The sequence below is a fragment of the Scyliorhinus torazame genome, chromosome 19 (assembly GCF_047496885.1).
Source record: "Scyliorhinus torazame isolate Kashiwa2021f chromosome 19, sScyTor2.1, whole genome shotgun sequence".
NCBI lineage: Eukaryota > Metazoa > Chordata > Chondrichthyes > Carcharhiniformes > Scyliorhinidae > Scyliorhinus > Scyliorhinus torazame.
This window is the reverse complement of record NC_092725.1, coordinates 18,863,426-18,874,467: the sequence shown is the minus strand read 5'-3', so window position 1 is coordinate 18,874,467 and position 11,042 is coordinate 18,863,426. Positions and strand designations below refer to the sequence as shown.

Sequence of the window (11,042 nt, the reverse complement as noted above, 5' to 3'; positions counted from 1 at the left end):
CACACTCTCCCCTTGCCTGCATGCGGTTCCCTCTGGGTGCTCCAGTTTCTTCCCACAGTCCAAATTTGCCTTTGTCAATTGATGGCCTAACCCTAATTCAAGGGACAGCTCGTCACTCAGTCTTTGTGGAAGGATGTCAGACAGGATGGAGACTGGCGACAGTTCAGTTCCGTGTCCCAGTTAAATACTTAACAGGCTGGAGGAAATGTTTCAGAGTGGCCAACGCTCGTCACAGCTCCGATGGCCAAAGGTGGAACCCGTCACACCCACATTGCCCCCTGTCCAACGCCCAAGGTTTTACCCCAATCATGTCCACACCCTGTGTAGTCTAATCTACAGCTAATGCCCAACCCTGGGGTGGCATCAAATAGCCGATCGATGTCGAGTCTGTTGCACCGTTCGGCCCATCTAGTCAATGCAGTTGGGGTTGGAAGGCAGCGAGGCATCATTGGGGGCTTGGACCCCACTCCCCCAGGGAAGAGGGGATGGAGAGACTTGGGGGGCGGGGGAGGAAAGGGTTTAAAAGTGACATATGTTGATCCCAGACCAGACCCCAACAGTGTCTAGGAAACTACACAGGAACCCCAAAATGTTATTTTAATGTTGTCAGACTGTGAGGAGAGAATTCCTCGCTCCAGCAATGGCTTCACAAACAAATGGGGATGTAGTCGATTAAAACAAACTTTAGAACATAGAACATAGAACGATACAGCGCAGTACAGGCCCTTCGGCCCACGATGTTGCACCGAAACAAAAGCCATCTCACCTACACGATGTCATTATCATCCATATGCTTATCCAATAAACTTTTAAATGCCCTCAATGTTGGCGAGTTCACTACTGTAGCAGGTAGGGCATTCCACGGCCTCACTACTCTTTGCGTAAAGAACCTACCTCTGACCTCTGTCCTATATCTATTACCCCTCAGTTTAAAGTTATGTCCCCTCGTGCCAGCCATATCCATCCGCGGGACAAGGCTCTCACTGTCCACCCTATCCAACCCCCTGATCATTTTGTATGCCTCTATTAAGTCTCCTCTTAACCTTCTTCTCTCCAACGAAAACAACCTCAAGTCCATCAGCCTTTCCTCATAAGATTTTCCCTCCATACCAGGCAACATCCTGGTAAATCTCCTCTGCACCCTCTCCAAAGCTTCCATGTCCTTCCGATAATGCGGTGAACAGAACTGTACGCAATACTCCAAATGCGGCCGTACCAGAGTTCTGTACAGCTGCAACATGACCTCCCGACTCCGGAACTCAATCCCTCTACCAATAAAGGCCAACACTCCATAGGCCTTCTTCACAAACCTCTCAACCTGGGTGGCAACTTTCAGGGATCTATGTACATGGATAACTTGATCCCTCTGCTCATCCACACTTCCAAGAACTTCATCATTAGCCAAATATTCCGCATTCCTGTTATTCCTTCCAAAGTGAATCACCTCACACTTCTCTACATTAAACTCCATTTGCCACCTCTCAGCCCAGCTCTGCAGCTTATCTATGTCCCTCTGTAACCTGCTACTTCCTTCCACACTGTCAACAACACCACCGACTTTAGTGTCGTCTGCAAATTTACTCACCCACCCTTCTGCGCCCTCCTCTAGGTCATTGATAAAAATGACAAACAGCAACGGCCCCAGAACAGACCCTTGTGGTACGCCACTTGTAACTGAACTCTATTCTGAACATTTCCCATCAACCACCACCCTCTGTCTTCTTTCAGCAAGCCAATTTCTGATCCACACCTCTAAATCACCCTCAATCCCCAGCCTCCGTATTTTCTGCAATAGCCTACCGTGGGGAACCTTATCAAACGCTTTACTGAAATCCATATACACCACATCAACTGCTCTACCCTCGTCTACCTGTTCAGTCACCTTCTCAAAGAACTTGATAAGGTTTGTGAGGCATGACCTACCCTTCACAAAGCCATGCTGACTATCCCTGATCATATTATTCCTATCTAGATGATTATAAATCTTGTCTCTTATAATCCCCTCCAAGACTTTACCCACTACAGACGTGAGGCTCACCGGTCTATAGTTGCCGGGGTTGTCTCTACTCACCTTTTTGAACAAAGGGACCACATTTGCTATCCTCCAGTCCTCTGGCACTATTCCTGTAGCCAATGATGACAGAAAAATCAAAGCCAAAGGCCCAGCAATCTCTTCCCTGGCCTCCCAGAGAATCCTAGGATAAATCCCATCAGGCCCCGGGGACTTATCTATTTTCAGCCTGTCCAGAATTGCCAACACCTCTTCCCTACGTACCTCAATGCCATCTATTCTAATAGCCTGGGTCTCAGCATTCTCCTCTACAACATTATCTTTTTCCTGAGTGAATACTGACGAAAAATATTCATTTAGTATCTCGCCTATCTCTTCAGACTCAACACACAACTTCCCATCCCTGACCTTGACTGGCCCTAATATTATTTCTAACATAGCATTAAAAATATCGATAACGTCACATCAAAAATAACTTGCAATTACCCTATAAACAATACTGCCCAATACAGTGAATACAAGACCCTGAACTGCTGTCTTTATTCCCACTAAATCAGCAAGAAAATAAACCCCCTCAGCTCGAAAGCTGCTGGAACAACCATTGACTCTCAGGAATAATTACTTTACAGAGATGTTTCTTTGAGAAAGAGCGATCTCTTGACCCTGCTTTAAGATAGGATCTGACCCCTGTCAGACCCATGCAGAAACTCTGGCTGTATCTCACCAGAAGATTTTTCTCAGCTTTTCTCAGCTCCCCATTGTTCTCAGACAAGTTGCACGGCTTGAAAGACTGTTAATCTGGTTTAACTGAAGAGCAGGGAGAGCAACACTGTTTGACCTGTATTCACAACTTCATTCAAAAAATCAACTGACCTGCTTTCTACAGAATTCCTGTTGCATTGGTTCCACCCAGTAATGACTTCACCTTGCCATACTGAAATCTAATTAACTCCACAGGGATTTCCCTTCATCCCAACCACCTGCATTAGCTCAAGCTTTTTACCATGCTTTAATTGCACCACTGGTTCATAAAACACCCTTGCCATTCAAACTAGGGTTTCTTTGTGAAACGTGACTGCAGCAGTCACACACACATCAGCCCAGGTGTTTAACCTTGACTGCACCAAATACCCAGAGTAATATATTTTCAAATCTACATTAATCCCAGACAGGAGTCACTTATTGGGGAGTCAATTGTAATCTGGGTGGGGTGGGGGAGGAAGATGGCGGCTGAATCTCTGGGTGAACGCAGGCACTGCAGAGAGGGATGGTGGTCCCCCAGTGGGGGCGGTGAGTGAGACTCTGACCCTGAAGAGGAAACAGCCAGCGTGAAGGGAAAACACAGACCACCAGACAATGACAGACAGAGTACTGATGCCTCCCCCTCCCCTCTCAGTATAGGGTTAGGGGTTGGTGTATTCTGCAACCTGGAGTGTTAAATAAATCTCTGCCACAAGAAGAACGGGGAACTCCTGGATTGTGGTGAAGACACACCTGATTTCTTCATGTCCCTTCAGCCAAGGTCAACCTGCCACCTTAACCCAGTCCGGCCAACGCGTGACTCCATGCTCCGCAGCGACCCGATTGGTTGCAAGCCGCCCTGGCCTCCCCCTCAGATTGTCAGGGAGGTGGAAGGTGAGGTTATCGAGAGTGGGAGGAGCACATGGACATCTGGTGACTCCAATGTAAACAGTGTGAAGAGCCGAGGCCCCAGGCTGGTCCAGTGCCAGCCGTCTCCACCCCCGCCCGGTGCCCCCCATCCCCACTCCAGCCATGCCCTGTGGAGGGACTGGCCCCTGGGGACGCAGAGGGACTGAGATCAACCAATGGTGATCTCTGATTGAATGGTGGGACAGGCTCGAGGGGCTGAATGGCCTCCTCCGGTTCCTATGATCGTATGACCCTCAACCCTTGACCCCCTGACTCTGATGCGTGATGTGGCAAACACTGGATATTAAACCTCTCGATGCCCTCTGTCAGCCAATGAACCCGCTCTCCCTCATGTACAAATACCAATTGAAAGGATCGATAAGGGGAGTGTGGGGCACAGAATCTTCTCAGATCGGGAGACCTGGATGCCCATCACCAAGAATGTCTGCCTGAGGACCCGCGCTGACCCAGTTGGTTGAGCCACTGAGGACATAGACACCAGTTGTGGGCAGAGCCAAGGGGGAGAGGGGCCAATCCAGGGAGGGGTTTACAGCTACCTGATACTGTCCACTCCCGATCTACCTGTCGCTGACGTACCCCTCCGGGGCACTGGCTGGACCAAACTCCAGGAATCTTTATTGTCACAAGTAGGCTCACATCAACACTGAATAGAGTTACTGTGAAAACCCCCGAGTGAAAATGAAATGAAATGAAAATCGTTTATTGTCACAAGTAGGCTTCAAATGTAGTTACTGTGAAAAGCCCCTAGTCGCCACATTCCGGCGCCTGTCCGGGGAGGCTGGTACAGGAATAGAACCGTGCTGCTGGCCTGCTTTAAAAGCCAGCGATTTAGCCCAGTGTGCTGAACCAGTCGCCACATTCCGGTGCCTGCTCGGGTCCACAGAGGGAGAATTCAGAATGTCCAATTCACCCAACAAGCCCGTCTTTCGGGACTTGTGGGAGGAAACCGGAGCGAAACCCACGCTGGCACGGGGAGAACGTGCAGACTCTGCACAGACAGTGACCCAAGCCGGGAATCGAACCAGGGACCCTGGAGCTGTGAGGCAACAGTGCTAACCACTGGGCTACCGCGCTGCCCAGATGCAGCAATCTCGAAAACAGAATAACTACGTCAACCTTACAACTGTAACAAGAGAGACAGGGAGCAGGGAGAGAGAGACAGAGGGATAGGGTGTGAGAAATGGAGAGATTGCAAAAATGAGACAGAGAGGGGGGAGGGGAAGGTAAAATAAGTTGTGCTTTTGCATATCCCCCATAAACATTGCCCCCATAACACCGGGGAGAGCTCCCCCGACTCTTCACCCAATCGTGGCCGAGGGACCAGGTGATACAGGTTTGACTTCATTGACAAAAGAGGCGCCATTGGCTAAATGGTCTGTTGTATGATTCTTATATGAAACAGCAAAACATTTTTGCAAACCCTTTCCAGCTCTGTTATTATTCAGACTTATCCCTCCATTTATTAATGAGAAACCGATTTGATTCCAGTTAATGTCGAACACGTCCATTCGACCTGTCCAAGGTGGAGCCTACCCGCGTCGTGTGTGTGTGATTATTAACCACAGCAGGCTCGACGTGTTGATATAAAGGGCTCCTGTGCCCCAGCTATCTCACTGTGACCGGGAGGAGATCAGTGGAGAACGATGAAAGGACTGTTTTTGCTGCTGGGGTTGCTGGTGCTGATACAGCCCAGAGCTGTCAATGGATACGTTGGTGATTCAGACCCGTCAAGTTCGTATCTCTTTCAGTATACAATGTAGAAAAATTCAGATGGGCATGAGGTTGTGCCCAAGGTTGGGCCAGCTCTCAGCGCGTGTGTATGTGCATGAGTAACTACAGAAAGCTTGCGCGATTCATGTAAAAACATATGTGCTCGCAGTCCTGGTGCCCATATCCCTCGGTTCGCACCTACCTGGATCACTGTGTACTGTCCTGGCTTCAATACCATGGGTTTCACCACACTGGGAGCACTGTGCACAGTTCTGGTCTCCATATCCCTCAGTTAGATCACACTGGGAGCACTGAGCACAGTTTTGGTCTCCATATCCCTTGGTTAGACCACACTGGGAGCTACTGTGCATAGTCCTGGTCTCCATATCCCTCAGTTAGACCACACTAGGAGCACTGTGCACAGTTCTGGTCTCCATATCCCTCGGTTAGACCACACTGGGAGCACTGTGCACCGTTCTGGTCTCCATATCCCTCGGTTAGACCACACTGGGAGCACTGTGCACAGTTCTGGTCTCCACTTCCCTCGGTTAGTCCACACTGGGAGCACTGTGCACAGTTCTGGTCTCCATATCCCTCGGTTAGACCACACTGGGAGCACTGTGCACAGTGCTGGTCACCATATCCCTTGGTTAGACCACACTGGGAGCACTGTGCACTGTTTGGGCTGGATTCTCTGCTTCCCGACGGCGAAATCGCGTTCAGTGATGGGGCAGAGAATCCGTTTTGGTGCCGAAATCGGAAGCAGCGGCGGTTTTTAACTTGCCCCCCCCACCCCCCCCCCCCCGAAAGTCGGCGTACTCCAGTGCCGAGTATTCACGCTTCAGGCCATTTCCTGACCGGCCGAATTCCCGTCGGCGTGGGACTCCTGTGGTCTCACCGTCCAGGATCCTTGCATGGCGGATGCAGACTCAGTCTGGGACCACCACAGTTGGGGGAGGGCCGATCGGCGGGTCATGGCAGCTTCATTTGGGGCTGGGGGCATTATGGGCGGGCGATCTGGGGCGCGGGAGCAGCCGATGCGGGGTACTATTTTGCTGGTCCAGGCCTCTGACCCGGAAGTGCGGGGGGGGGTGGGTACCGGCAGCTCGAGCTGCGAGCTCTACAGCAGCTGCCTGATAGCCCCCAGCAAAACGGGGGATCTGTGGCCTTTTGATGCCAGTTTTTCTGGCGTATAGTTTTCACAACAAGGTGGGGGGGGGAATGGACAATCCAGCCCGAGAGTGTCCGTATCGCTAGGTTCGTCCACACTTGGGGCACGGTGTGCAGTTCTCGTCTCCACGTCCCTCAGTTAGTCTACACTTGGGGCATAGCCCGGAACGCAGTTGGGTGCACGGCTGGCATTCTCCAAAATCCCGGCCAAGTGTTGACGCCAGCATCAAAACCAGCGCGAACGACGTCGGCGTCAACGGGCCTCCAGGCCCAGTCATTCTCCCCTTCCTCGGGGGGCGTAGAACGGAGCCGGAGTGCTGTCTGCTGCTCTGGCACCGAAAGACTGCGCGCCACGTCCCGGCGCGGGGCCGCACGTCACGGCCGATTCAGTTCCAGCCCGCGGGCAACATGACAGAGCCCTACGGGGGCTTGGCGCAGAGGAACATAGGGGGCCTGCGATATAGGTTGCCGCTGGTCGCTGTGGTGCAGCCCCCCCCCCACCCCGAGTCGGCTCTCCCTGCACCCCCACCTGGATGGCCCCCGCAGCCAGAATGCCGAAGTCCCGCCAGGCAGGACCATATGTAAATGTCACCGGCGGTACTCGGCTGGCACTTTGCCCGCTTTCCACGGCCCCTGATTGGCGCTGCGGCGACTGCGCCGGCGCGATTGGCGGCCATTCTCCGGGCGCCGGCCCGGGGTCGGAGCGGCGCGGCGGGATTTACGTGCCCCTCCGCCGATTCTCCAACCAGGCCCGGGATCAGAGAATCTTGGCCCATGGGCTTCTGAAAGGATGACATCAATGATTTTTTCCATTCTACTTCCCAGATCCTATAATCTGCTTCGCCGTTGGAGGAACCTGCCGAATGGAACCCTGTCACAAAATGGAGTACAGGTTGCCGAATCCTTGTCGCTTTTATATGAAGTGCTGTGGATCTGAGACACATCTCGAGAAATAATGTGACCCACTGTGGTATCCAGCGATTACGCTCAATTATACTCACGGTAATCTCTGTTATTCAGGCTAAGTTGCCGTCTGTAGATCCAATTACCCCTGACCCCCTGCTTTATGAATCATGTGAATAAAACTGGCTTCATCATTCACCACCTCTTGTCCGCTTCTGACTTCTCACACAGATCGGGATGTTAGTCTATCAACGGTCATGGAGTTAGAGAGAGAGAGGGTTTGAGAGAGCAGAAGAGTAAGAGAGTGGGATGAACTAGAGGAAGGGGACTACGAGAGGGAGTGTGAGTGCGAGATGGAGAGCAGGGAAAACTAACGAGAGGTGGAGTGACAGAGAGAAAGCGAGACTTCGAGAAAGGGGGAGAGAGAGAGAATGGGCTAAATAGGGAAAGATGAGAGAATAGAGTGAGGGACAATTAGGGAGAGGGACAGTCGCCCAGAGAGAGATAGTGAGGGAGGGAGAGTTAGAGAGAGTGGGACAGTAGGAGAGGGTGTGTTAGTGAGAGGGGGAGACATAGATTGAGGGGGAGAGTAAGCGAGAGACAGTAAGAGATGAGGAGTGATAGAGGGAGGGTTAGACAGAGTGGTAAATTAGAGAGAGAAGGAGAGTTGGAGAGAGTGAAAGAGGGGGAGAATTGGAGGAAGAGTTAGAGAGGGTGAAAGTTGGAGAAAGGAGATGAAAACGATAATCGCTTATTGTCACAAGTAGGCTTCAATGAAGTTACTGTGTAAAGCCCCTAGTCACCACATTCCGGCGCCTGCTCGGGGAGGCTGTTACGGGAATTGAACCGTGCTGCTGGCCTGCCTTGGTCTGCTTTCAAAGCCAGCGATTTAGCCGTGTGCTAAACAGCCCCTGAGGCAATATAAGGGAGAGGGGGAGAGTTAGAGAGAGAGGGTAAATTAGGGAGAGGGGAAGCGTAGAGAGAGGGGAGAGTTAGAGAGAGGGAGAGAGTCAGAGAGAGCGGAGAGTCAGAGAGAGAGAGGGAGTGCTAAAGAGATGAGGACATTTAGAGAGAGCGGGGGAGATTGGCAGCTAAACCTTCCAGGATTTAGATGTTTCAGGAGGGAATGAGGGGGTTGCACGATTGGTTAAGGAGAACATCACAGCTGTATTTCAGGAGGACACCTCAGAGGGCTCATGCAGCAAGGCAATATGGGTAGATTTCAGGAATAGGAAGGGTGCAGTCACAATGTTGGGGGTTTACCAGAGGCCTCCCAACAGCCGGCGGGAGATAGAGGAGCAGATATGTCGATGAATTTTAGAAAGGTAAAAGCAACAGGGTTGTTGTGGTGGGGTGGTTTTAACTTCTCCTATATTGACTGGGACTCACAGGTGCTCGGGGTGTGGATGGGGCAGAGTTTGGAAGGAGCATCCAGGAGAGCTTCTTCAAACAATATGTGGATAGTCCATCTAGGGAAGGGGCCGTACTGGACCTGGTATTGGGGAATGATCCCGGCCATGTGGTCGAAGTCTCAGTCGGGGAGCATTTCGGGAACAGTGACCATAATTCAGTAAGTTTTAAGGTATTATTGGATAAAGGTAAGAGTAGTCCGCAGGTAAAGGTGCTAAATTGGGGAAGGCTAATTACAACAGTATTAGGCCGGAACTGAATAATCTAGATTGGGGGCAGATGTTTGAGGATAAATCAACATCTGGCATGTGGGAGGCTTTCAAATGCCAATTGATAGGAATTCAAGACCGGCATATTCCTCTGACGAAGATGGATAAGTACGGCAAATTTCAGGAATCTTGGATAACGGGGGGTATTGTGAGCCCAGTCCAAAAGGAAGCATTTGTAAGGGCGAGAAGGCTGGGAAACGTGAAGCCCGCGAGGAATATAAGGAAAGTACGAAGGAGCTTAAGGAAGGGGTCAGGAGGGCTAAAAAAGGTCACGAAAAGTCATTGGCAAACATTATTAGGGAAAGTCGCAAGGCTTTTTCTTCGTACATAAAGAGCTAGAGGGTAGCCAGGGTTGGCCCACTCAAGGACAGAGGAGGGAATCTTTGTGCGGAGCCAGAGGACATGGACACGGATCTAAATAAGTACTTTGCATCAGTATTCACCTGCCAGGGAGAGTGGGAGTGTGTTCCATCTCTGCAGGTCCTTTTTAACTTCCTCCGTCAGCTTGGTCAGGTTCCACTTGTGGATTCGTGTCCAGTCATGGGCAATTTGGATCCCCAAGTAGTGGAATTTGAGTTGGGCCTGTATAAACGGCAGCCCCTCCAGCTCTGCCCCTCCCCCTCCAGCTCTGCCCCTCCCCTCTCCAGCTCTGCCCCTCCCCTCCCCTCTCAAGCTCTGCCCCTCCATCTCCAACTCTGCCCCTCCCCTTCCAGCCCTGCCCCACCCCCTTCCAGCCCTGCCCCTCCCCTCTCACGCTCTGCCCCACAGCTCTCCTCTCCAGCTCTGTCCCTCCCCCTCCAGCCCTACCCCTCCCTTCTCCAGCTCTGCCCCTCCCCCTTGCGGTTCACCGGGAACATCTCCGTTTTGCTCAGGTTGAGTTTTTAGTCCGAGAAGGTTCCAACCTCTTTCGAGAGCACCATGATTCCCTCCGTGCTGCTTTGTGGGTCCGAGATGGAAAGGAGAAGTCATCCGCGTGTGTTCTCTGCCTCCTCTCCGGATCCCCTTCCAATTCTTTGCCGCCCTGAGCCCGATCGCCAGTGGTTCGGTCACCAGAGTGAACAGCAGCGGGGATAACGGACATCCCTGCCTCGTGCCTCTGTGTAGCTGGAAGTATTTAGAGCTGGTGGTGTTTGTCCGTACGCTCGCAGTGGGAACGTTGTACAGGAGTTTCATCCAGGCGGTGATCCCTGTTCCAAGCCGGAACCGCTCCAGTACCTCGATGACGTACTTCCACTCGACTCTGTCAAAGGCCCCTCCTGTGTCCAGGGAGACGATCACCTCAGGTGTTCTCTCCCCGGATGGGGTCTTTATCACGTTCAGCAGGCGGCTAATGTTCGATGTTAGCTGTCTACCCTTTACAAAGCCCGTCTGGTCTCCTACACCACCTCTGGTATTCAGTCCTCCAGTCTTTTGGCCCGGATCTTATCCAGGATTTTTGAGTCGATGTTTAGCAGCGAAATGGGTCTGGAGGACCCGCATTCTGTTGGGTCTTTGTCCTCTTTGGGGATCAGTGAGATTGAGGTTTGTGCCAGCCTGGGTGGCACGGTGCACTTCGCCACCGAGACCGCGAACGTCTCCCGCAGGTGCGTGTCAGTGCCCATTTTCTGTCCGGGAATCCGTCTGGTCCCGGTGCCTTCCCCACCTCCATGACCTGTCCCAGTTCCAGCGGCGCTTCCCAACCCAGTCTCCATTCCTCCCCCACGACTGGCATGTCCAATTCATCGAGGAACTGTTTCATCCCAAATCCCCGGCTGGGGGCTCAGAGGTGTCCAGCTCCCAGTAGAAGGTCTCAAACACCTTGTTGGCCTTTTTCCGGCTCGGTTACTAGTTTGCCCCTGCTGTTTCCAATCTGTGCTATTTCCCTCGTGGCTGCCTGCTTCCTCAGCTGGTGGGCCAGG

The 11,042-nt window shown here is 52.1% G+C and overlaps 1 long non-coding RNA gene across 1 annotated transcript; it reads left to right on the top strand.

Annotated features, from left to right (window-relative positions):
- Nucleotides 1–5,174: 5,174 nt before the first annotated feature.
- On the top strand, nucleotides 5,175–7,663 carry LOC140395862 (uncharacterized). Its single transcript, XR_011936339.1, has 2 exons — nucleotides 5,175–5,413; nucleotides 7,388–7,663. It is a non-coding gene; the product is annotated as an uncharacterized lncRNA (long non-coding RNA).
- The last annotated feature ends 3,379 nt before the right edge of the window (nucleotides 7,664–11,042 follow it).